The sequence below is a fragment of the Eulemur rufifrons genome, chromosome 6 (assembly GCF_041146395.1).
Source record: "Eulemur rufifrons isolate Redbay chromosome 6, OSU_ERuf_1, whole genome shotgun sequence".
NCBI lineage: Eukaryota > Metazoa > Chordata > Mammalia > Primates > Lemuridae > Eulemur > Eulemur rufifrons.
Genome location: NC_090988.1, coordinates 59,759,895 through 59,785,126, shown reverse-complemented (window position 1 = coordinate 59,785,126; position 25,232 = coordinate 59,759,895). Strand labels below are relative to the sequence as shown.

The window sequence follows — 25,232 nt, the reverse complement described above, 5'->3', positions numbered from 1 at the left end:
ATCCTACTGTCTCAGCCTCCCGAGTAGCTGGGACTACAGGCATGCGCCACCATGCCCGGCTAATTTTTTCTATATATATATTTTTTAGTTGTCCATATAATTTCTTTCTATTTTTAGTAGAGATGGGGTCTCGCTCTTGCTCAGGCTGTATGATGTTATTTTTTGCATTTAAATCTTTACTCAATCTGGAATTTATTCTGATGTAAAGTAATGGTGATAATAATAGTAGCTAATATTTTTGAGCGCATGCTATATGCCAGGCACTAATCTAAAGGCTTTACATGTATTGGCTGGGTGTGGTGGCTCACACCTTTAATCCCAGTGCTTTGGGAGGCTGAGGCAGGAGGATGGCTTGAGGCCAGGAGTTCCATATGAGCCTAGGCAACATAATAAGATCCCATCTCTACAAAAATATTTAAAAGTTAGCCAGGTGTGGTGGTGTATGCCTGTAGTCCTAGCTACTCAGGGGGCTGAGACGAGGTTTGCTTGAGTCCACGAGATTGAGGCTACAGTGAGTTAGGATTACACCACTGTACTCCAGCCTGGGCAACAGTAAAACCCTATCTCAAAAACAAAACAAAACTGTATATACTGTATATACCGATTCATTTAGTACTTTGAACAACCCTGTGATGGTAGGCACTGTTATTATCCCTGTTAGTATTACTATAAATTGACTTGCTGAAGGTTGCCTAGCAAGAAGTGGCAAAGATTCAGATTCAGGTAGTTGAGTCTCAGAGTCCATGCCCTTAATTACTCTGCTAACCTAATTTTTCTAAAAAGTTGTAATATCATTTGTTAAGGAATCTATTCTTTCCCCACTGTTTTGAAAATGACAACTCTAGTCATATGCTAAACTCATATATATGTATATGTGCGTGTACACACACAGACTCTTAGGGATGTTTCTAGACTTTTGTTCCATTGAGCTCTCCATCTGTTCTGGTGTTAGTTGTTAGTGCCACACTGTTGTAATTTGTGTAGCTTAGGGATTGTAGTATTCTTCTCACTTTTGTATCCTTAGTGCCTAGTGACTGTCTCCTTTTAGGCGTTTAATGAATATTTGCAGAATGATGTAACCCTTGGAGTGCCATGGATAGATTTCAAAGGGTCTGCAGCTTGGGTAGGAAAAAAAATTACATCATAATTTTCACTTACCCCGACTGAAATTTGGTATTTCTTTTAGTTCTGAATATAGACAATAAAACACAGTAGTAGCAGTACCTGTGACATTGTCATCAATAGAAATCATGGATATTTCCCTGGATGAACCCTAGGTTAAGAACCTCTGCTTTACTGTGTTTCTTTCTTGTGGCCATTTTATCTTTGTGTCACATTTATAGGCAGTGCCTATACTTAGTAGGTACTTAGTAGATTCCCACTAAATACTAATTTTTAAAACTTCTTATTTTTAAATATGCACAAACGTTGGGAGAACTGTGTGACGAAGCTCTGTGAAAGTTACTTGTTAATTTATTTTCATGTGCTGATATTACTCTTCCTCCACTTTCTCTGTTCCTTCTTACTTTTGTTATCTATTTACTAATAATTCAGTTTTGACAATTATTCTTTCGCTACTTAACATTTTATTTATCATTTTAATGAGAAACCATTGATTTTGGTTATTTGGTCTTATTTTTAAAACTTAGAACACTTAAGTCTCATTTAAACTTGTTCTTTCAGCCACATTTTGGAGTGAGGTATATAATGGGTACATTTTTCAAGATAAGATCAAAGCTTTAAGAGATATTTCTTTTTTATTTGTTCAAGGAGTCTGTCTACTCATCTTGTTAAATAATTTGAGGTAAAAATACTTTCTCTGAGAGTTATATATGCCTATCTGGCCTTGTATCCTCTGCAAAATTGGAAGAAATTTGGATTTGGGTCTTCTCTACATGCAGAGTTTTTAAAAATTTTCATATATTAATACTTAAAAAATACAAGAATGTCACAGTAGTAGTTCCTGGTTGTTGATTTTTATTCAGGATTCTGAAAATCTTTTGTATTTGGATCAAACCCTTCTATTGTTTCTGGGTAGTTTTTTTTTCCTATTAAACTTTTAATTATATAAGATTTGAGACCATCTGTTCAAAGACTTCCATTATTTGCAGGGTGGTTCTCTGAGGTGCATTCCTTCTTATGGTTATCATCTTGTGCATTCTTTGAGTCTATTTCTTTCATTAAAAAATATATTCTTGTATTTTATGTCTTTTTCTGATTAGCTCTTTCTGTAGCATCACTTCTGTTATTGCATTCATCTGTTCATTGATTTAGTGTGGAACTTATGTTTCTACTATTTCTTTCGCAACTTATACTTACAGTCGTTATGATGGCCTGTTTCATCTCCTTGAGAATCAACATCAACCATTGTATAAATTTGATAACAAATATTTAATGAGTGCTTACTGTGAGGAAGGCATTCCATTACAGGGACTAGCTTTTCTTTTCTACCATAAGCTTTTTTCTTTGACTGCTTATACCTTTTTCCTATTTATGTATTCTTCTGAAACTCCTTTCATAGTTTCAGACTATTTTGTTTGTACTGTCTTTACTGACATTTGTGAGAAGTCCTTTTAAATGTACTGTTGAGATCCCATTTCAGGCTCACTATAAAGGGTTAAAGAATTGAGGCATTTTTATTTTGCAATGGTGAGTTTAATTAATGATCGCCTAATTGTATACCCTCTCCCCCACCCCCATTTTGGGAAATGACTTTGTATGAGGGAAATGAAATTCCAGATTTCATTCTTGTTAAGATTAGCTTGAAGGGAGAGCCCTCCCATGATGAGAGAATGCTCTGCTAGGATGTGGTTTGTATCTGTGAGACACATCATTAGGGCTCGTCTCTGGAGAGCTGGCTAATTGGTGCTGCAGCTTCCGAGTAGAACAGCACCTGAGTGAGTGATTTGTCAAAGCTTCACTGAGTGCTTAGCAAGTTTGAAGCCCTAAGCTGGAGACTATGAATGATCCAAGAGTTCAGATGTGCATAGTGAACGTTTAATTACCTAAAAGAGGTAGACATTTGGGATGAGTGGCAGGAGTCAGCATGTCCATTGGAACTCTAAGCAAGTAGCTATCTTGCACAGTAAACGCATCGAGGGCTGACTCTGTGATATAGGAAGACTTATAAGTCACAGACCCTGTCCTCAGAGAGGCATAAAACACCTACAATAAAGAGCCAACGATTAATACTAAAATAAAAGTGGATTCATGGGGCACCTTAGAAGCCTTATGGCATGCATGTGATATAAACACAGAATGACAGGGTTTAGAGGTATAAGAACTATGAGCAAAAGGGTGTGAGGAGGCTGCATGGAGAACAGAGGGCATAATCTTGGCCCTTGGAAGGTTGGCAGGTAAAGAGGAAGAAATGTAGTAGTTCTGTTTTAAAATGTGAATATATATATATAAAATGCCAATATTTATAATATGCCAGAGAGTACATCTTCTGTTTATGATGCAAACATTTAAATATTAAATTAAATATATGGGGAATAATGTGTTTTATAAAATTATTTTGGGGCACATATGATAAACCAGCATGTACTATGATACATGTACTTGACTGGAGGAAAGCAAAGAATGTCAAGGAAAAGATGCAAAGGAAGCCCCAGGGTCAGGGGAAGCAACCAGAGGAGGTGCTGTGGGAGCTGCCTCTTGAGGGATTGTTGGGATTGGCTGAGCAAATGGAAGTGGGAAGGCATTTCAAGAAGAGGGAGCAGTATGTGCAAAAGGCCTGGAGGTAGAGAACGGGAAAACCTTGGGGGAAAGGGCAGGAGTGGCGGGAACAGGATGGTAATTTATGACATCCTGACAGTATATTATTTATGGCAGGATCTATGCATTCCATATGACAGGATGGCCCAGAAAGGAGAGACAGTGGGGCTGGAGGTCTGTGGAGATAGCTGTTGTCGAGGGCTAAGCATGAGTAAGTCAGTCCAAGAGTGATCCTTAAAGGTGCTTCCTTCCTAGTGACTGTTTTCCATATTAATAATCTTCTGGACATTCTTACAAATATAGAGATTCTTATTTACATTTGACTAAGGAAGGAAAATGAGGCCTTTGGCAGAGTTTGTATCTCAATAGCAGTGAGCAGACAGATTTGTGCTACAATCCAAGGGTTCTTTCCACACACTGGCCACATGCTTGGTTGGGGCCCTCAGCTTGTCATTAAAAAGGGTGACTACAATTTTGGAACCAAAACTTGGGATCCTTGGGCCAGTACAGGATTTTTGTCCTGATTTTTGAATTGTTTTTTATGAGAAGCTTTTACAAAGTTCTAAACATTGAATCAAATTTAACATGTGCATTTACTAAATCACCCTTGTTGTAAAGAATTCACCTGTGTAAACTCTCTGTGGTCCCGGAAAAGGTAGCACTCATGGCACTCTTCTGTCCCATCTGGTACAGGGAAATCTTTTGCTTTCATGATAAAAAGACGTGTTGTGAAATAAGACTGCGTGGTCCTGAAAAAATTGATGAAACTTTTTTTGCCCTTTTGGAACACTTGTTCAGCACAGTGATAGAGACCTGATGCAGTGTTCATGTAGAGCAGATTGAACGAACTCCGAAAGGAAACCATCTAAGGGTTGATTCGATAATACACAGAAACACGAGGTGGTGGGATGAGTGGTTTTTCCATATTTTAATATTTTCCAGGATGACACTGAAAGCCTTGCCCTTAGAGAACCCTGAGCCACCTAATAATTCATAATTTCAGGCTCTTGAGAGGGTGAAATGAGAGGTATAGACCATTAAATGGTCTGGGCCTTTCCCAAGAGCCTGGAAAGCAACTGAGGGCAGCTATGGGAATATGACCAGCAAGGCAAGGTAAAGAACACTGCATGGCTTTGATTTCTTGTGGGAAAATGTATTTTGTATCATTATTTCCAGCTCTCTGTTTTTAAAAAGATCTCTGAAAAGCCTAGCTTTTGTGGGGGGAGAGAATGCTGTCAGGGAAGTACTGAGTCGGCACAGGGGGGCCTACTGTGTGTGCCGTTCATGACTTGATACTTTCATATATCTGATTAATTGTCTGCGAGAGGAAGAAATCATGACTCAGATCAAGTAACTTGTCCAAGATCCAGAATTTGAATCCTGGTTCATTTATTCCAAAGCCCTTTCCACTACTTTGTGATGTCTCCTTGTGTTGTAATCATGGAAAATGAGGGGTCTTCTGGATTGAGTTAGGGAACTCATGGTATCCAGCTAACTGTTCTGAAAAACTCTGAATACCCTTGATCTGGAGGCATTTGGGGAGAGGAATAATGCTGGCTGCAGGAGAGGAATCAGGGGAAAGGTACTGAGAATTCTTCAGAGTGTTGCTGTTTCATGGAAAGGGAATTTTGTGCCATGGCATCTAGTCCTTGGTGATGGTTTAGAAGAAGTGGGCTCTGAATCTATCTGCCACCAGTTATCCCAGTGAAGGAAAATGGGAGAAGCATGGGACATTGTAGGGATATGGGATTTCACAAAACAGTGTTTGTTTGTTTCTTGATTTAGAACCAACATAGGATAGGATTCCCAGTTTTTTATTTTTTCCCAGGGAAAGGGACTAAAAATAAGCAAAAACCCCAAACCTATTATCATCTTCACATCATATAAGAAAAAATATTTGTAAACCAAAATAATAAATAAATGAGTAAATAAAATTGGTTAATAGGACAGCTGAGAAAGAACCTTCTACTTATCTATTACAGACTTAGGTTAGGTTTAAAATATTTCGAATCAAGAAAAGTTAACAGCATAAATTGCTTGATGTTTGTCATTTGGAAATTTTTATTTGGTGGTACAACATCAGGAGAAGCTTGACTGTCCAGCTTGTTTGATGCTTTATTTTTTTTTTAATCACAGTTATGGTTGAGGGTCCATTTTGACAGGTATTTTGATAAAAACAGTATTGATAAGCAATGTCATTTCGCTCCACATAGAATATTCTGGTGGATGGTAAGAAGGGAGTAAGAACAGTTCTTAGGCTTTCAGTTCTGTGGCCAGGCCAGGAAGAAAGCAGGAGTAGCAGCTCTGGTGTCTGACTGGTGAAGGCTCCAGGAAGGGCCTGCAAGGACCTGTCTGCCTTTGCTTCCTATGTGTGGTGGGGACTGGGCTGGTGACAGGGGCTGCATGAGACCCCTACTACCCAGAATGGAACAGGTAGGGATTTATTTGAGAGGGATGCTATGGATGGTAAACACTTTTATCTTGGCCTAGACCAGTATTTAGAACTGCTCTTGCAAAGGAATTATCCTGTTTGGTGCTCCAAGATAATCTAAAGGAGGAGGCACAGACAAAGGGCCATTGTTTGCTCTAGGACAGCTGTTTATTGCGTTGGTGCTAAGGATCGGTGTGGGGAGCCTGCAGGACTCTGGCCTAGGTGCTCAGATGTGGGGGTAGTCCTGTTGCTGTGTCTGGTTATTTTCTTCTGAGTCTTTCTTGTGGGGAGAAAAACTGTATTTTTCTCCAAGCAGCAAAATCTTAGCTTCACCTTCCACCTGGTCTCAGTGCCCTGGAGTTTTGGTGAATGCTGTGAGTGCCTGGGAACAGAAAGAGAGCCCGAAAGCATCTTGGGAATTCCCCAACTCTTCTAGCCTACCTCTTTGTCCAAGGGAACACCTACCTCTGCCTTTCCAGGGGCCACGCTGGGGGAAGTGTGTGTTTTGGCCTCTCTGGAGAAGGGCACACTAGCTTCCCTGGCCTGTTTATGTTAGTCTGATCCTTTCTGCCCTTGATTATAAATGAGGCCTTGGGTGGGGGATTTCCCTGCTTCCATGGAGGTCCCTCCTTCCTTTTGTCTTCATTCTCAATTTTTCCACCTGGGGAAGAGCTGCCTTTTAAAAAACGATACACTCCTTGGATTAACTCCTTGTCTCATGGGCTTTGCCCAGTAAATGAATCAGTTCATAATTAGGAAGCAGTTCATCTGTCTGCTGAAATTCCCTTCCACTCCTGAAATTAGACCTTTTCTCATTTGCCTGTCACTGCCATAGTTGTCAGCACTAAGAAAAAGAGTAGTCTTCCAAGCCTAGAGTCTGGACTGCTTATTGGTGCTTGTTAACCTGAGGTGTTGATGCAGGGGTTCCTGGTTCTCGGAATGTGTGTCCTGGCTCTTCAAGTAGAGTGTGAACCCTCTGAGGTTGAGAGCTCCAGGTTCTTTTCCTTCCCTTTCCCCAGTCTGTATGTATGGCATGTGAGAAGAGAGGTGGACCCTGTGAAGGGGTGACCACGAGTGGCCCAATTTGCTGGTATGGTCATCTCACTCTTTCTCCCAATGTCAGCCTGTCCACCTAGAGTGCAGGCACAGCCTTCATTGTGTGTTACTTCTCACTGTGGCTCACGGTAGAGGCAAGGGAAACCCACTGCCCCTGGGAGCACTGCTAGAAGGCCTGCCTCTTTGTTCTTTGTGGAAGCCCCCCTTTTATTTTTATTTGTTTTAGGGACAGGGCCTCATTGTGTTGCTGAGGTTAGAGTGCAGTGGTTATTTACAGGTGCAATACAGTGCACTATATGCCCGAACTCCTGGGCTGAATTGATCCTCCTGCCTCAATCTCCTGAGTACCTGGGACCACAGGTGCGCACCACTGCGCCTGTGCCTCTTGTTCATTTGAGCAGTCTTGATACCAGATCCTCTGACACAATTGAGTGATCCTGTCTGCCTTTTGAAGATTTTGCTTTCTTAAAGGTCACTGGAAAGCTTAAGGGAATTTTATTGGTGGTAACAACTTCTCTACTCTCTTCACAGATTTCACACCCTTTGGAGAATTTCTCTCTTGGATAATTCAGGTAGGTTTTTTTTGTTTTTTTTTTTTAAGCATTGGACCTAGTTCTTCTATGTAGTGACCTCTTCAATTCTCCCAGCAAAGATCTTTGTTTGGGTCCCTTGAATTTCCTTCCAGTTTCACTAATGGCGCTCCGTGGTAATGGTGCTCTGTCTTTAGCCTATCCACTCTCCTTGGTTTCCCAGGTGTCCATCTCACACCTGTAGGTTCCTGTCTACTTTATCGTATCATAAGCTTTATTCCAGCTTCTGTTTGGACAGAATAGTGTACATTCTCTTTCCTTTCTTGTTTCAGTTCAGACCTTGGTGTTAAGAGTTTGGTGCTTGGTTTTCTACATTGTGTTGCTTCTACATAGGTCTATGTTATAGGCCTAAGAATGGTCATTGCTTCTGTGTTGCCCTGAGATTTTAGTTCCATATCCTTTTTATCAATTTTTTCCTTGGTTAGCACTTTTTGTGTCCTCTTTAAGAATTCTCCTTCCACCTCAAGTTTATAAAGATAGTCCTCCTAAGTTTTCTTGTGAATGATTTCCCTCTTAGATGACAGTCTATTCACATTCCCATTTAGATCTAGAATCCTTTTTTAAAAATCTCAGCCACCTTTTTGTTTTTTGTAAACTCTGATTCCTTTGCCCCCTGCTTGTCTTCAGTTTAAGATTGCATTTTTCCTCTCTTATCACCCATCTGCTGGCCTTTGCGGTGGTCTTCCCAGTTTCCGTGAGTGCTGTGCCTACCCCACTCCCACAGTTTTCCCTTCTGGCATAGGTCACAGAGGAAATATTTAGTTAGTTTCTGCCAAACATTCTGGCTATGTTGTTTTGCTTTAAAAGACATGCAGTAAACTGTTTTGATTCTTGGTCTTGGTGCTCTAGGGCAGATGTTTCTCCTATAACAGAGGTATTGTGGTCAGTTGGAAAGAGCACTGGACTAGACTTTAGAGAATTGGATTCTAATACCTGCTGTGCTACTAATTTGCAGTGTGATCTTGCGCGAGGCACATTTCTATTCTCAATTTCCTTTTGTCAAAAGGGACCTTATTTCATGATAAAGAAGACAGGACTCTATGGGTGTGACATGAGAACCTACAGAGTAAGCCTGGGTGGGAGGGATCCAAGGAGAGACTAAGTGGGCAAGAGGCAGGGAACCCTTACCATGAGCATCCTTAGTGGAACTGGAAGGGAACTCAAATGACCCCAAAACAGATAAAATTACTATATGTAGTCACTTTGAAAAAATATAAAATGTAAAAAAAAAATGGAAATTTTCTGATAAGGGTCTCACTCCAGGAGATAACTGCTTTGTCCATCCCTGGGCTTGCTCTGGGTCCACACCTGTTTGCTGTCACCCTTGGGATGTGGGAGGCCTGGCCTTCTGCAAGTTCAATTCCAGAATTCTTCCTCCCACCTTCCACCTCCTTTATAAACCCAGGAATATTTGAAACTCAGCCCAGATCTTCACCTGGCTTTGATTTCCCCATCATGTAGAGATTGACCCTTGAAAGCTGTAGCTTCCAGAAACCTTAAATGTTTGCTAACATGTCAAAATTCTGCATTTGTTGATTGCTCTTTCTGTTCATGGCTGTGTTCCAATTCTTGTGCCCTGAAGGTGGTATGATGTGGTTCCAGCAGGGAAGAGGAGGGTATTTGGGGGATCCTATCACCAGAAACTAGGAAATAAAAGGAGACAGAAGAACTGAGAAATGCCCCCTTGGCGTTCCCTGAGAAGCAGGTCTTTAAAGAAGAAACAAAATGGTTTAACTTTTGCCTCTGTAAGCCACAGCCTTCCTCCCCAGCATACACATACTTAACCCAGGCAGAGCTTCATTTCTTCCTTACTCCTGTCGCCTTCTGAAATGACTTCGAGGATTTAAATCAGATCTTGCCTAGTTTATGCTTTTTTTCTTTCCAGTTAAAGATTTGTGTTGGTTTCCTCTAGTGCAGAATGAGTTGGACAAAGACAATCTCCAAAGTTTTTTGAAACTGCCCTGTGGTCGTTTGTAGGGTAGAAACTTTCCTTCCCAATTCTGGGGGCTAGAAGACAATAAAAATAAAAGAAAGAAAATTTAAAAAAAAAACCCAAAACTTTCATAAATAAGTGCAGAGGGATACTTGTCTTTGCAGGGTTAGTGATGAGGACACCTGCTCACTATTGCTGTGCCTTGACCTTGAGAGGCTCTCAGGCTGCTGATATTTGCTAGAGGAAGTCACTGAACTAGGTAGAATGGTTTTGGAGAGAAGAGCTCTGTAATTGGCTCTGTATGCTTTCAAGTAGGCCTTCTCTGCTATTCTGCAATTCTTTCTTTATCTCTAAGTCCCTGTGACATTGACCACAGTGCTCATCCCATAGTTTTTTGTATTCTATAAGCCCTGACTCTATGCTGAGTGTATATCACCAATGAGGGTATCTTCTACTTTACTACTTTACTGTTAGAGCTGAGTGACATAGAACTCTGGGATAGTTCCTTTTCTTAAGATAGATAGATAGGTACCCAGCTAGCTCCAAGAGAACAGGCAGTGAGCATTCCTTGTGGGCTCTGTAGACCTGTTCATTGTGAATGCCAACACCATCAGGTTGAACTATTGGTTTGATTTGGGCTTGATAGGAGTTGCAAGCCTATGTCTGGCATTTGGTACTTGCCCATACCTCATTTAATCTTAAGCCAAGTTGTCCTAGGCAGGTGACCCAACTGGTAACTGTCACATAGTGCCTGAAGTGTCCTTCCTGCTACTCCAGTTCTAGGTACTCATGAACCCACTGGCTTCTATATCTCCCACTGATCATAGGTAATTCACTTCCCCCTCTGGTAGCAATTTTTAAAATCCTACTTACATCCTCTTTACCCTTCATCTTCCTTCCCTTTCTCTCTTACCTATTTTGCTTAGTTAGCTCAGGAAACACTCTCCTTGTCGCCTTTCCTCTTTGATTGTGGGGTAAAAGCTAGCCTTAATCATAGCTGGTAAGCATGACACCAAGAATACTTCTGAAAGGAAAGCAGGCATTGGGAATGAAAGTAGACAGGTGAAGAATCAGTGCCATCAGGCTTGTTCTTGAGACCTTTTAAAATCCCCCAAAATAGGCAGAGTGTGGTGGCCCACACCTGTAATCCTAGCACTTTGGAAGGGTCTCTTGAAGCCAGGAGTTCAAGACCAGCCTGAGCAAGGGCGAGACCTTGTCTCTACAAAAAGTAGAAAAATAGCTGGGGGTGGTGCCATGTATTTGTAGTCTCAGCTACTTGGGAGACTGAGGTGGAAGGATCACCTGAGCCCAGGAGTTTGAGGTTATAGTGAGCTATGATGGCACCACTGCACTCCAGCATGGGTAACAGAGTGAGACACTGTCTCTAAAAAAATAAATAATTAAAAAAAATGACTAATTGATAAAGGAGTGTTCAGTGGAAACACAGTCTGTTCACCCTCTGACCCCTACTGGTGATGTTGCTATAAAAGGGGCTATTCCCATCGTGTGGAGAGGAAGAAAAGTACTTCTAAGGGGTGCCCGGAGTTAGGTCAGGAAAGCGTGATGCTTCCTCCTGTGCCTGAGTCTCTAGGCGAGAGGTGCTGGAGTGTGGTATCCCCAACTTTGCCAAAGCACTTTTCTTCTTCTTAACTGTGTATCACTTCAGGAAGTGCTTGAGCTTAAAGCCTGATGAGCTTCCCCCACTTTGAAAATCATGATCTAACTATGACAGGACCACATTGTTTAAACACGTTGTTTAGTGCGGTTAATGGAGGTACCACCTCCCATTTTTGACTAGAAAATAATAGATACTTGTTGCCATGCTGTATCAGGTCTTAAATGGAAAGCTTTTAGTTTGAAGCTGTGTATATTTCCTGTAGGATACATATGCTGCTAATTTATGAAAACCGAAGACATCCCAGTGCTGTGTGTGTAAACTGCAGTATCTCCTTGTGGAATGAACAATTCAGGAAAATGGAACAACTTTTTGAATAAAATTTCAAGCTGTACTAGCTTCCAGGTTACTGAAAATTTCCTGTTAGGGTGGGAAAACTTATCCAGATGTTCTTGCCTGGGGATCAGTGTGTGTCATACTGTTCCCAAAATACAGCCATAGCTGATTTTATCTTTCTTTGTCCTTCTTTCTGTGGTGCCCAGGGATGCTCGTTTTGAGTTTATCTTTGGTCCTGTCTCTTTGTAAAAAGCAGCATGCATTTTGATCTCGGTTTGGAAGTAAAATCTGTGACCACAGGGCAGGATGAAACTAATGGTTTTTATAAGTAGTAAACCTTTGACCTTGGCTTCATCAGCCACCAGGCTGTAAATAACTGGACTGACCAGCTGCAGACCCTTGTTGTGCAATTTGAGGTAAGGATGGGTGAAATCTCAGGGACTGGGAGACAGACATGTGGCTACCAGAGAGATGACATCAGCTGGTTTACTGGTGCTGTGGAAGACGGGGAGATTCCAGGTGCTTAGCCTTCTTCCTGCGTGGGGGGGTGTCTGGAGCCACCCCCAGTCCTATTGGCAGCCAAGGCCTTTGCTTGGGAAAAGCCTTGTCTGACTCTCTGCCTCCTGCTGTCCCCACAGGGACCTGTAATTGGAAGAGATCTTGCATCCTTGGCTGTGGAAACAAAGCTTTGAAGAATGAACAGACACATATGTGTGTCTGTGTGTGTATTTTGTGTTAATGCTAACAACTGATTAAGGTTTGCAAAGAGGGGGGTGTATATGAGGTAAGATGGGGAAGTCTTGTCTGGGTTTTATGGAATCTGTCTTAGAAATTGCCCTTGGAAAGGAAAGCAGTTTATAATTTAAATCCTTTTAAATTAAGATTATTTTTTTATTTTCTTTTGATACCCTTAATATGGACACTTAGTGTACAACAGGAAGGCATTTCTAACAACTTTCTTTCTATGCTATGCTTATCCTAGAACAGAGCCTCAACAAAGTCAAAATTTGCGTGACAAATAGGAGAAAGCACTTCTGTGGGGAAGATCTCCCCTTTGCTCAGCCTCACCTGTGTGTATTCTTCTGGGAACGGCGGTGGGGCTTCTTGGGAAGCCCACAACTGACAGTAGGGCTGGAAAAAGCTTTATGACCTCTGAAGCATGACAGAGAGAATAGAGCTGGGAGGCACTGGAGCCAGCTCAGCCCATCTGCTTCCCAGCTTTGTTTTTCTGTCAGAAGTTGGGCTTCCCTCAGGTTCCACCCTCTTCCCCCAAGATGTGTTAGAAAATGAAGCCTGCTGCCTGGAAAGCAGGTGATGCCAAAGCTTATACTAAGAGGATCAGACATCCCCATCCTCAGGCCTGCTTTGGGCTTCTTTGTGACTGGATAGCTAGGGGTGTCTGTAAGACCCTTGCTCACATTCACGCATATCCACTACTCAGTCGACACCATCTGGGGCCAGCTCAGGCTTGTTCTGTCGGGGCGTCTTCCCACCGCTGTGTTTTCCCCTCCTTTGGGCTTTCACAGATGAGAACCTTCACAGTCTCTGAGCTGCCAAAGTCCTTTTTCTGAGAGCCCAGTGCCTCCCCTTCTGGGCCCAGGAAGCTGTGGGTAAGCTGTTGGTTTCCTCCTCAGCGGGGCACTTCTGGGAAGCTGTCTGCATTCCTTTCTGCCCAACTCTCTGCCTCAGGGGCTGTGTGGGGTGCGGTTGCTGCAAGCCTCTGTGAGGAGGAATGCTAAAGCTGGTATGCTGAGACTAGCTACTGAAGGTAACCAGGAGTTTGAAGGTGGAATTGCCTTTTTTTGCAATCCTGGAGCCAGGAGCTAGCTTTTCATGGGATGTGGTGTGGTACTGAGTCCTTTAAAAACTTTTTCCAGCTTGCTTTCCTGTCTCCCTGCCACTCTGGAAGAGGAGAGTGTGAGGAGAAAGATCAGTGCTCAGTGTCCTGTGATCCATCTTTGGCACTGGAGGTGGATGCAGCAGATGTCTTTTGTGAGGAAGGAGCTTAGAAGCAGGTGAGAGAATCTGCTCCCTGTAATTGGGTGTCTCCCCAGTCTGGCTGTGTTGATACTCTGAATGGTTTGTGGGACTCCCCTGGCCCCTGAATGCAGTTGCCATTCTTACTTGGCTTAAAATCTTTCTGAGGGCAGCATCAGCAGCTCCTATAGAGTAGAAAGGGCCCAAGAACGCACCGTAAAACATGAACACACTGGGTAGAAGTTGAGCCTGAGGGGGAGGACCTTGCCCTGAGTCTGTCCAAGGGTGTGTGTGGGGGCGGGGGGTGGGGAGCGGCAAGTGGAGAGTGGGAATGAACACTTCTAATAAACAGGAAAGGATAGTAAATCTGGAAAGGGGATCACAGAGACTGGCTGTGGAGGGCATGAAAGCTGGGGATTTTTGCAGAGTGGCTAGAGGCCAGAGTAGTTGGAGGGTAGGTTTGGGCATGCTTGGTTGTACTTACATTGCTGAGTACCTTGGGTATGAGGGCCAGGATACTTTCCTCCGGGAATTGGGCTGGTCTCCCAACAGCCCTCCCCACCCTATGTTCATAATATACCTGTGTGATGCTTGCCTATCAGGGAGGTCCTGGTATGGGGTGTTCTGGGGCAGAGGCACTGGGTCTGAGAGGAGGTCAGCCAGAGTCTCCAGCTCCCAGTTTGTTGGCTGCTCTTAGGATGAGAAGCTTCTTTGCAGCTGCCAGTCCTTGCTGGCTTGGCCTTGAGGTGTCTGTGCCCTGGCAGGGTATAGATGCTTTCTCATGGGTGCCCTACCTCTGTGCAGCTTGAGAGCAGATGGGGCTTAATTTGAAGCAGACCTCCCTCAAGGGCCCAGATCTGAAATGTATATTAGAAGATTACTACTAGTCTTGGCTCTTCTTCCCTCTGTGCCTCTTTCTTTCTTTTATCTTCTCATCACTGTCAGGCATTGTGAGCAGCCGCTGCTATCACACAGGCTGATCAGGACATTAAGAATGGGGCTAAATGTAACTGTCAGCACGCTGCTCTGTTGTGCTCAGCCTCATCCTTAGAGAAGAGGTTGGTTTGAGCATCTGAAGAGGGGGTTGAGAGGGCTCTCTCCTCCTCCCCCTGCACCCCCAGCATTCCCTATGGATTGTCATGGGCGGGAGACAACAGCAAGATCTTGCTCTCCAGCAGTCAGGCAGTTCAGCCCTCACTGAATTTTTCAGCTTAACCAACATTGTGATGCACATTTTATATAAAGCTTATTTTCTGACCTGAGAGAATTTATAATCTGTTGGGAGAGACAGTATTTGTTAAATAATCAGAGAATATTGAAGATCTCAACTATGTTGGTTTACCAACCACGAATATATTTATGGTTCAGAACAAGAAAGTTATGTCTTAAAACCAGAGAAAAGTTTTCTTGGAGGAGGCAGAATTTTTCTGGTCTTTGGAAGTTGGGTTGACTTTGTAAGCAAAGGAGAGGTGGGGTGTGCCCTAAAAGTGGAGGACCTCAAGGGCTCACAACCAGAATGCGGCCCTCCAGGGTCATTGTGATGTCTGCCTTGGAGTGGCAGGTGTGGCAGAGCAGAGCCAGAAATTTGAACTCTGGATGTCTTGCCGCGGGACATAGGACATGGGATGTGATGCAGTGAAAGTGGAATTTTGTGGAAATCTCTCTTGTAGAAGAAAGTGGGGTAATTTTGGAAAGGACAGACTGGTAGTAAGGAGACCTGTTAAAGGACATGAGAGCTCAGCAACAGGAATAGAGAGGAAGGGGGTGAATCCTAGAGAATATTCCAATGAAGAATAGACAGGACCTAGAATGGAATATTATGGATGAAGTTGAGGAGAGAGGCAGAGCTCACCACAATTTCTGACCTGTGAGAGTTGACCAGTACTGATAGATTTGTGAAGTACTTTGCACTTTTCAAAGCACTTTTCATTCAGCAGGTAGTTTGGAGTTGTCTGGGCTCTTACAGTTCATCTAGTCTGGCTTCATTTTACAGAAGGGGAGATTGGAGCCAAGAGAGGGCAGGGACTCTTCCCAGCTCACACAGCTGTTTAGTGGTAGAGCAGGACCTTCGATCTAGGTCTTCTCCCTCCCAGGGCAGTTTTAAGACAAGAGCAGTAGGGAGGTTGTGGGGTCAGAGGAAGATCTGTCTCGCTGGGTAACATTAGGTGATTACCAATCTCTTTGAGCTCAAGGAAATTTATTCAGAAGTATGCAGACCATATCAGTGGTTCCATTACTAAGAATTGTTTTTGAGAACCACAGACGAGGTCCGTTTAGTTCTGAGATTCTTAAGAGTGTACAAAAATAACATATGAAACGTACTGAACTGGGCTTCCTGAGAGACTGTGGCTGGTCTCCAGTATGGTGCCTTTCCAAGGGAATTTTAAGAATAATTTGACTCCACGTGATTTTCACCTTACGTGCTGACCACAGAACCTAATTGCCAAGGAGGACAAAACTCTGCTGCAGTAGACTTTGGGCAGCAATTGTCAGCGCCAAGGACTCGGTATTTGTAGACTTGGGGCTCAGTTTGGGTTTTCCACTTTCTCTCCCCACCTTCTCTTAAGATGTGCTCCTGCGTGTGCGCACCTGCGCACACACAAACACGCACACTCTCTCCTCCCTTCCCCTTTGCCTCCCTCCTTTCCTTTTTTGTTTTTTCTCCTTCACTGTTTTTCTTGTCTCATTCCCTGTCTTCCATCTCTATCCTCTCTGCTCTTGTCTTTCCTGTTGTCTAATTAACTTCCTCTGTTGGAGCAACTTCCCCTCTTGGTTAAATTCAGACATGACTACAGCAGGGCGCCTTGGAATATTTTCTTTTGTCTGTTTCCTGATGTGGTGACTGGCACTCAGTGATCCAAGGCAGAACCTGGGAGTCATCCTGGACCCTTCCTCACCTCCACAGCCAATTATCCTCTAAGTTCTTGTTTTCTACTAAAAGAGTTCTCGATTCTCCCTCCTTGTTTCCATTCTCACTGTCCCATACCACAGGAGAGGCAGCAGAAGAGGGATCACGATTGAAGAAAGAAAAACAGAGATGAAAGTCACCTTCAGTGTCCTCGGAACCATTTTGAGGAGTGTGCCCCTCATATAGTCTGCTCTTGTGGTCTGTGTCCTGACCCTCAGCTTGCCCACGGATACAGCTGCCCAGGAGCCCCTGGAGACAAACCAGAGAAGTGCAGCATCCTGGGGAGTAGGAAATCTTTGCTTTGTCTGGGGGCTGGGCTCCTGTGTGAGTCTAAGGTGCAGCCATAACTGCTGAGTTTTGTTGAAGGTAGGCAGCTCTGTGTCCAGGCACTTCTAGAAGTGGAAGTAAAAGGAATGAGGCCGAAGTGAGGCTCCATGTGCTCCTTCACTTGCTTTCGGTCTCTGACCCAGCCACTGTTGGTGGAAGCAGCTCTCTTCCTAAAGGTTCTCATGGTGATAAACTTCATAGTGCTCTTAGTTGAGGCTGAATAGCCTTGTCCTTGGTTTCTATCCCGAATTCCACAGCCATCTGGTGGGGTCCATTTCTCACATTTTCCTTTTCCTTCTCTAGATAACATTGCTGCAGTCCACCCCATCTCCCCTTCCCTGCTGCCACTGTGGTGCACCAGGGATTTAAGGAGGAAATGGACTACCTGAAAAGCAGAGGAAGGATGTTTGTGGGCTGGTAAATCATCTTATCTGAAAGGTCTGTCAGAAGCTTGCTGAGATAGTCTCATTTATTAAAACAATAACAGCAAAACAGAAACCCCTTTAAACCTCCAAATCCCCACCACGAGTCTCCGTCTTTGCCTCTGATAACTTCCACATCTCTCTCTGGGTCTCTGACCCCCTGTGATTGGCTGGTGGCTATGCTTTTGCTGAGTGTGTTTGGAGAAATCGTGAATCTGAAAGGAAACAGATCATTTAATTAAAGCAGTGGTAACTCAGTAACTGTCTTGGGAATACACAGACAGAGTCAAGCCTCACCTTCCGGAATTTTCCCCTCTTCATCTCTTGTGGGCGTTTTCCTTGGAAGAGGTGTGTCATGCATTACTGATGGCAGATGTTATCTGCATTGATGATGAGTGGTTACAATCTTTCACCACCTTCAAGAGGACTGTGAAATGGTTGACTTCCTTGGTTTGTTCCGGTTTGAGGTACGCATGGTTTCTCCCAGTTTTAGTCTCTGGAGTCCCATGGCCTTGTGAAAGGAAGTCTTCTGCTGGCATTCACTGTGCTGGGTACAGGAGTCCTTGACCCTTTGTTCTTTTCCTTCTGTCCTTCTCCTCCCAGTCATTAGCAGTGTTAGCCACCCAGTTAGATGGGGTGTAGGCAATTGTGCTGCCCCAGGATAAAGGAGCCCCAGACACCGAGGGGATAAAGGGCTTGCTGAATTCTTTCTTTCCTTCAAATTCAAAAGGCTAAGTGGTGGTCAAGTATGTTCCTTGACATCCCTGGGACTAATGCTCAGGAATTCCCCCAAATTTGCTATCCTCAGACAAGCTTGCTCCTGTTTCCGCTCTTCAGGATCTTAAATTGCTCTCTCCTCTCCCTTCTCCCTACGTGTTCCTCTGTTTTTCCTCATCATCTCAGCCATCTTCCCTTCCTTGCATGGAGGGGGAGACGGTTCTGATTTTTCCTCTATTTCATAGGTTCCTCAGTATTTCTAAGTGAATGAACATTTATAAGTACTTCTTTATACAAAGGCAAACTAGCTGACTTTTGCATAAAAATAAGACGTACCCAGTGCATGTATTGTTAAGAAAGGGCAAATCATCGCACAGATTAGAAACTTCTAGGTTCTTAACCTTGGAGAAAAAGAGGATGTTTTTAAAAATGGCACTGTTGGATGGTGAAGTTTATTTAGTATGAAACTAGGGCCACCTTCCACGTTCCTAGGATAGGAACTGGATTTTGAGAGGCCACTGCTTTTCTCTTTTCGTAAGTCCTTGGAAAAAGCATTATAATCTTCCATATGGGAGATAAGCTGCTCTGTATATATTCCAGCAATGCCTGAGGAAGCTGAAATGCTGCATTCCTACCATCTAATGTTTCAGTTATAGCATTAAAACCCGCGTCCTTGCTTACAAACAGCTATCAGATGACATCTTAGTATAGAAGGTTGAAGATCCACCAGAATTCACTCTGATAGTTAAAACTATGACATTTTGATTCTGATCATGGTTAACCATAGTGTGGGGAGATGATGAGGAAAAATTGTTCGGATTCTTGAGCTGTTCTGTGTCTTTGCTAGAGCTTGGATGGTCAGAGCCCCAGTTGGGAGGTTTTGATGTGAGTAGCAGGAGAGGCAAAGGGCAGATCAGGCAGGGCCCTGCTGTCTCTTCTGTGCCATGAGTTTCCCCAGAGATAACTCCATGGGGATGAAGGTGGTAGTTTTCTATCCTCCTGTTCTGCAGGAGGACTTACAGCCTCATAAATCAGATATGCTGTCTTATATCTCAGTTTAAGGGGTTCCACAGACTTGATTTTCTTTCTTTTGTTTCAGTATACTTGAATGAAATGTTATTCAAATTCTATTTACCCCTAGGTCTGCAAATACAGTGTGTGTCCCCTGGAAGCACTTTTGTTCTAAGTAGAGTGGAGCAGAGTAGGACGTGGACCTCATTTGATATGGGCTCTGTATTTCGTCAGTTAAAATTACATTGACTCATCACTTGACTTATATTGGACCTTTCCTTAGGTCTTTTTCACTTGTACCATCTTCATCCTGTTGTCATGCAGTTTTTTTCTAAACCTAAGTGTAAAATTATTTATTTTGCCCTTTAAAAATTTCATCTTGCTGTATTTAACCTATGGTTCCAGTTTGTGGTAGCCTCTCTGATTATCTGTTGTATATTAATTCTCTCTCTCAATTAATTTATCATATGCATATTTGATAAGCATGCCTTATAGAAGTCATTGATAAAGGGTGACCATGATGTGATCTAGAACAAATGGAGAAAGAAAAGAGTATTATAGGCCAGAATCTCTGCTGAACATAGATACAAAAATCCTCAACAAAATACTAGCAAACTAAATTCAACAACACATTAAAAGGATCATGCACCATGATCAAGTAGGATTTATCCCTGGAATGCAAGGATAGTTCAATATATGCAAATCGATAAATGTGGTAAAATAGATGGGAAGTCCCCAAACTTCTAAGCATTCCAGAGCTGCTGTTCCTGGTTATTTATCCATTTGCAACAATGTTCAGGGCCAGTTTTCCAGAGTTACCAGTTCATCCAGCTGCCTGTGTATCTCTGTTTTATCCACAAGATCAGGAGAGATTTTTGTGAAGTCCAGATAAATTATTTCCCTGACATTCTTTGCTATATGCATATGTGTGTGTTTATTTATATGACATTTAATATATCATACACAAATATATATTGTGTAAATATGTATGCATATTATTAACGTCCCTAAACTATTTATTTATGGATCACTTACCAGCTATTGCTGAGTGTTTTACATGTATTATCTCCTTTATTCTCTATAATAATTATATAAAAACCTCATTAAATAAAAGTAATGATGTTTTTTGGCATGACTTGTACTTAATCTCCTGTTATCACTGTTTCTTTCTCCAAGTCCTTGTCACTTTTTATATATTCTGTTCTGGAGTTTTGCCTATGATACTGCTTATTTTATTTTATGTTATGTTATGTTATTTTTTTAGAGACGGGGTCTCGATCTATAACCCAGGCTAGAGTGCAGTGGTGGTCACAGCTCACTGCAGCCTGGAATTCCTGGGTTCAAGTGATCCTCCCACCTCAGCCTCCCAAGTAGCTGAGACTACAGACATGCTCCACCACACCCAGCTAATTTTTTTTTTTTGAGGCAGGGTCTTGTTCAGTTGCCCAGGCTAGAATGTAGTAGCGTCATCATTGCTCACTGCAACCACCAACTCCTGGGCTCAAGCAATCCTCCTGCCTCAGCCTCCTGAGGCTATAGGACTATAGGTGTGCACCATCGCACCTGGCTAATTTTTTTTTTATTTTTTGTAGAGATGGGGGTCTCACTGTTGCCCATATATAATGGCTGCACAATGCCCATCTAGTGCAATTTTCAGACTACAGATTGTAATCCAGTAGTGGGTCAGGAAATCAGTTTAGTGGGGCTCTACAAGCTTTATTTGTTTTCTTAATGAAATAGAATAGAATTGAAAATAGCAGAGAGCATCATACATAGTAAAGGTAAGTATTTGAGAATCTTTTTTGGTTTAGTTTTTCACATATGCACATGCTCTCACACAGGCAAATAGTGGATTACAATATAAAAAATTTTTTTTTACTATCGGTTGTTGTAAAAACATAACTTCAAAATTACTAATCTAGTAATGATTGATATGGAGGTTTCTAATTTTTTTTTTTTTTTTTTTGAGGCAGGGTCTTACTTTGTCATCCCAGCTAGAGTGCAGTGGCATCACCATAGCTCACTGCAACCTCAAACTCCTGGGGTCAAGTAATCCTCCTGCCTCAGCCTCCCTACTAGCAGGAACTACAGACATGTGCCACCGCCATTGGATAATTTTTTACTTTTTGTAGAGATGGGGTCTCACTCTTGCTAAGGCTGGTTTTGAACTCCTGGCCTCAAGTGATCCTCCTGCCTCAGCCTCCCAAACTGCTGGGATTACAGGTGTGAATCACCACGCCCAGCCATATTTTTATTGTAAATAATGCTGGGAACATACGTTTATTTCTCATGCTTAGGAATTTTCTTTCAGAATACTCTCTCAAAGTGAGGGGACAGAATCAAAGGATATGAGCATTTTAATCGATAAGTTACTTTCCAAAAGCTATATCCCATTTACTATTTAATAAATGTCATCTGTGCCTTGTTTGCGGCATAGGTTATCACAGACTTTTTCCTATGGGTTATATATATATAATATATATTTTTAACAAAAAGGGATGATTGGTTACTCCCTCCCACCCAAGTAATGTAAAAGTGAACATTTTCCTATTTTATCAAATATTCTTCTACAGCAGTGATTCTCAGTCTGGGGACAATTTTTCTTGGGTATAGGTTGTTCAGGGTGACTACTCTAGTGCTTCCCAAATTTGAATCATTCTTACCTACCTTTATGATTTTTTTTTTTTTGCCATAACCATGTACTACATATACTTTTATTTATCTTTAAATTGACTTTGTAAAAACTTCTTATTTTGAAATAATTTTAGACTTACAGAAAAGTTGCAAAGACAGTACAAGTTCCTCTAATCTCATATAACTATGGTACAGTTATCAAAACTAACAGATTAATATTGATACAGTGTAAACTATAGATAGACTTAATTTGGAGTTCACCAGTTTTTCCCATTAAACTCCTTTGCTATTCCAGGATCTAATCCAGGATCCCCCATTGCATTTAGTTGTTGTGTCTCCTTAGTCTCCTCCAGTCTGTGACAATTCATCAGTCTGTCCATTTATGACCTTGACACTTTTAAGGAGTGCAGGTCGGGTATTTTGTAAAATGTCCCTCAAGTTGGGTTTACTTGATGTTTTCTTGTAATTATATTGAGGTCGTGTGTTTTTGGAAAGAGCACCACAGAGGTGAAATGCCCTTCTTAGTGCATCATATCAGGGGCACGTGATGCCAATATGTCGTCTTGCAAGTGGTGTTAATGTTGATCACTTGGTTAAGATCTCCCAGTTTCTCTGCTGTCAAGTTAACTATTTCTGCTTTTGTGATTAATAAATATTTTGGGAGAGATATTTTGAAGCTATGCAAATATCCTATCTCTCCTTAAACTTTTACCTACTACAAAACAAAACTAAAAGCAAACAAAAAACATACGTACTTTATTATTGGTCTCATCAGTGAGATCTGTGATAATCAAGTTAATAGCTGGTTGTCTTTGTTCTTATGTACATTAAGATAAATATAGAAGCATTAAAATTTAAAAAAATGTTTGTTGAGGGCGGGTGCAATATAATAGCTCATGCCTGTAATCCTAGCACTCTGGGAGGCTGAGATGGGAGGATCGCTTGAGGTCAGGAGTTCGAGACCAGCCTCAGCAAGAGTGAGACCTCTCTATTAAAAATAGAAAAAATTAGCTGGGCGTGGTGGCAAATCCCTGTAGTCCCAGGTAATTGGGAGGCTGAGGCAGAAGGATCACTTGAGCCAGGAGTTTGAGGTTGCGGTGAGCTGTGATGATGCCACTGCACTCTAGCCAGGGTGACAGAACGAGACTCTGTCTCCAAAAAAAAAAGTTTGTCCTTATACCACTTACAATTATCTTATATACACACCACACCTTGGACACTCTGGATTACTCTGAAGTGTTAAGTACCAAATGGTTTAGGTTCTGTGGTGACATTGTTGATGGCCTTATTAGTTGAACTGAATAGTTGGTTGGTTTTACTAGTTCATTCATTAAAAGTTTATTAATTATACTTGATACAGAGCTCTAAACTAAGATTCAGAGTAAGAATATTACAGGCTAGCAGGAGTGAATAAGCCTTGGTGCACTAAAACACAAGGCAGTGAGGCATGGTTGACGCTGGAATGATGCTGGAATGGTAGACTGTTCTGAGGAGAGCTGGGGTAAAGGTAGAGAATCAGTCTAGCCAGGGAAAATCAGGGGCGCTAGGATGGATGAGCTGACGCAGTCTGGTCTTAATTCCCACAGCCCTGCACAGATCTTACTCTGAGGGGTACTTCTTTCTCAGGCTCAAGGTATTTCCTTGGTTAACCATAGAAAAGCAGTGCGAGTCCACATTTCTCTTACTCCCCAATCTCGTCCTTTTCCCCCCACTTTGTACCCTATCCACTCTAGTCCTAAAGCCTCAGTCAGTCATGATAGGTTAAGATCTTGGTTGAACTCAGACTTCTAAGCCCAGTAAGCCTGGAAGGTCCATTCTGGAAAGGTAAAATGGTGCTTTTAGTGGGTGTCTGGGATATTGCCTCCTTGGTTCCGGCTTCCCTGGTCCCAAGCCTGTGTTTATGAGTTTCAGTGTTAAAATGAGGGACAGTGGACGGGGCCTGTGGATTTGAGAGATTTCAGGAAATTAGCTTATATATGAACATTGTTGACAGATACTCCAAAAAACTGGAACAAGCCACTGAGTACTTTCCGTCCGGGGGATCTGAACCTCAGGCTTCGTACTGAGGGTTGTGAGCTGAGTGGAAGTGAAGTGCATGAAGATTGGCAGACTGGGCTCAACCCAGCGTGAAGGTGTCCAGTGGCTGCTTCACCACAGGGCTGTGGGATCAGAGAATTACAGGCCAAATTCCACACTTCTCTAGTTCAGAGCCTTAGGGTTGGAGGTGGTGGGGAGAGGTAGAGGGGATTAGGGCAGGAGTAAGGACCTGGGAGAATATCCTATCATAAAATGCTAGGACTTGAGCACAGAATGGGTATTTCTCTGTTTTCCTAGGAAGGCGGTGCAAATGAAGTTACGTGTAGTGGTGGCCAATACACCGGAGGTCCTGCCACATGTGGCTCCCAGGCAGAGGAAGGCTGGGATTGCCATCTAGAGGGAGAATTTGTTTTGTTAATCTGAAGACCCTAGTAGAGCTCAGGTAGATACTGCTTGATTTGCCGTAGACAGATTATCTTTCAAGAGTACTTGGTTAGATATTGCCAATTCTGCTTTGTCTCTGACTGATGGCTAGTTGTGAGTCCCTGGCAGGCCTCAGTGCCCTTCCAGGCACTTCCCAGGCCATTTCCCATTCTGTATTTGGCATTTTCTCTCCTGCTGTCCTTAGGCTAGAAGCCTGAATCTCCATCTTTTCCTCCAGAAAGGCTGCCAGGCAGATGACTCCAGAGCCCCAGGCCAGGAGCTCTGCAGAAAGGGTTGGGTATAGACTCTGTAACCCCTGAAAGCAAGAGGTCTTTCTGCTGTTTTGGACTTATTCATAAAGCAGTAGGACTGGGTGACTTCAACAAACCAATGCTTGCGGTACCCTTGGAGAATAGCTTGTCCAACCCTCTCATGTTGTGGAATAAAAAACAGAGGCCCTAAAGGAGACAGGGACTTGCTCAGGATCTTACCACCCAGCAAGCTGGAAGCCAGGACTAAGTGCCAGCCTGGCTTACTATCTACTCCTAGGTTTTTAATTTTTCTCTTCTTTCACATTGCTACTGACAAGCAGAAAAGAAAAATTCCAAAGCTTTTAGGAGCTCTTCCGTAAGTGGCTGCTAGAGCCCAGTGTAGGAGAATTAGGGGGGAACTCAAGTAGAACTGGATCCCAATCTGGTGGGCATTGGGAGCTAGGGTTCCTGGAGGCATCGGTAGTTAGGGCCACATCTCTTAGGCATTCTAGGATCCAACCAGCAATTTTAAAACAACCATTCACTTTTCTTGAATTCCTTTGATCCTACAGTAAGGAGAGATTTTAAAAGATTTACTTGGCTTCTGTGTTTTCAGGTTCAGAATTTCAGTTGTCTTTAAAGAGACAAGAAACTCCTCTTGTACTATAAACTCCTCTAGTGACTTAATCTAGAATCTGACAGTCATATATATATATATATATATTCTTTTGGTACAGTGTAAGTCCATCCACTCAAATTCCTTTTTTTCTCTTTTCGTTTCATTTCTTTCTTTTTTTTTTTTTTTTGAGACAGAGTCTCACTCTGTTGCCCGGGCTAGAGTGAGTGC

At 42.6% G+C, this 25,232-nt stretch overlaps 1 protein-coding gene across 3 annotated transcripts in view; it reads left to right on the top strand.

Annotated features, from left to right (window-relative positions):
* DENND2B (DENN domain containing 2B) overlaps window positions 1–25,232 on the top strand; it is a 155,713-nt gene that overhangs the window by 15,790 nt on the left and 114,691 nt on the right. Inside the window, exon 3 of one of the 3 annotated variants that reach the window (XM_069471145.1) lies at window positions 7,736–7,776. The exons of 1 other annotated variant lie outside the window; for it this stretch is intronic. The gene's annotated coding sequence lies outside the window, so the exon portion shown is untranslated. Of the gene's footprint in view, window positions 1–7,728; window positions 7,777–25,232 lie in introns of those variants that run through there. One more of the 3 variants, XM_069471133.1, reaches the window with a different exon arrangement.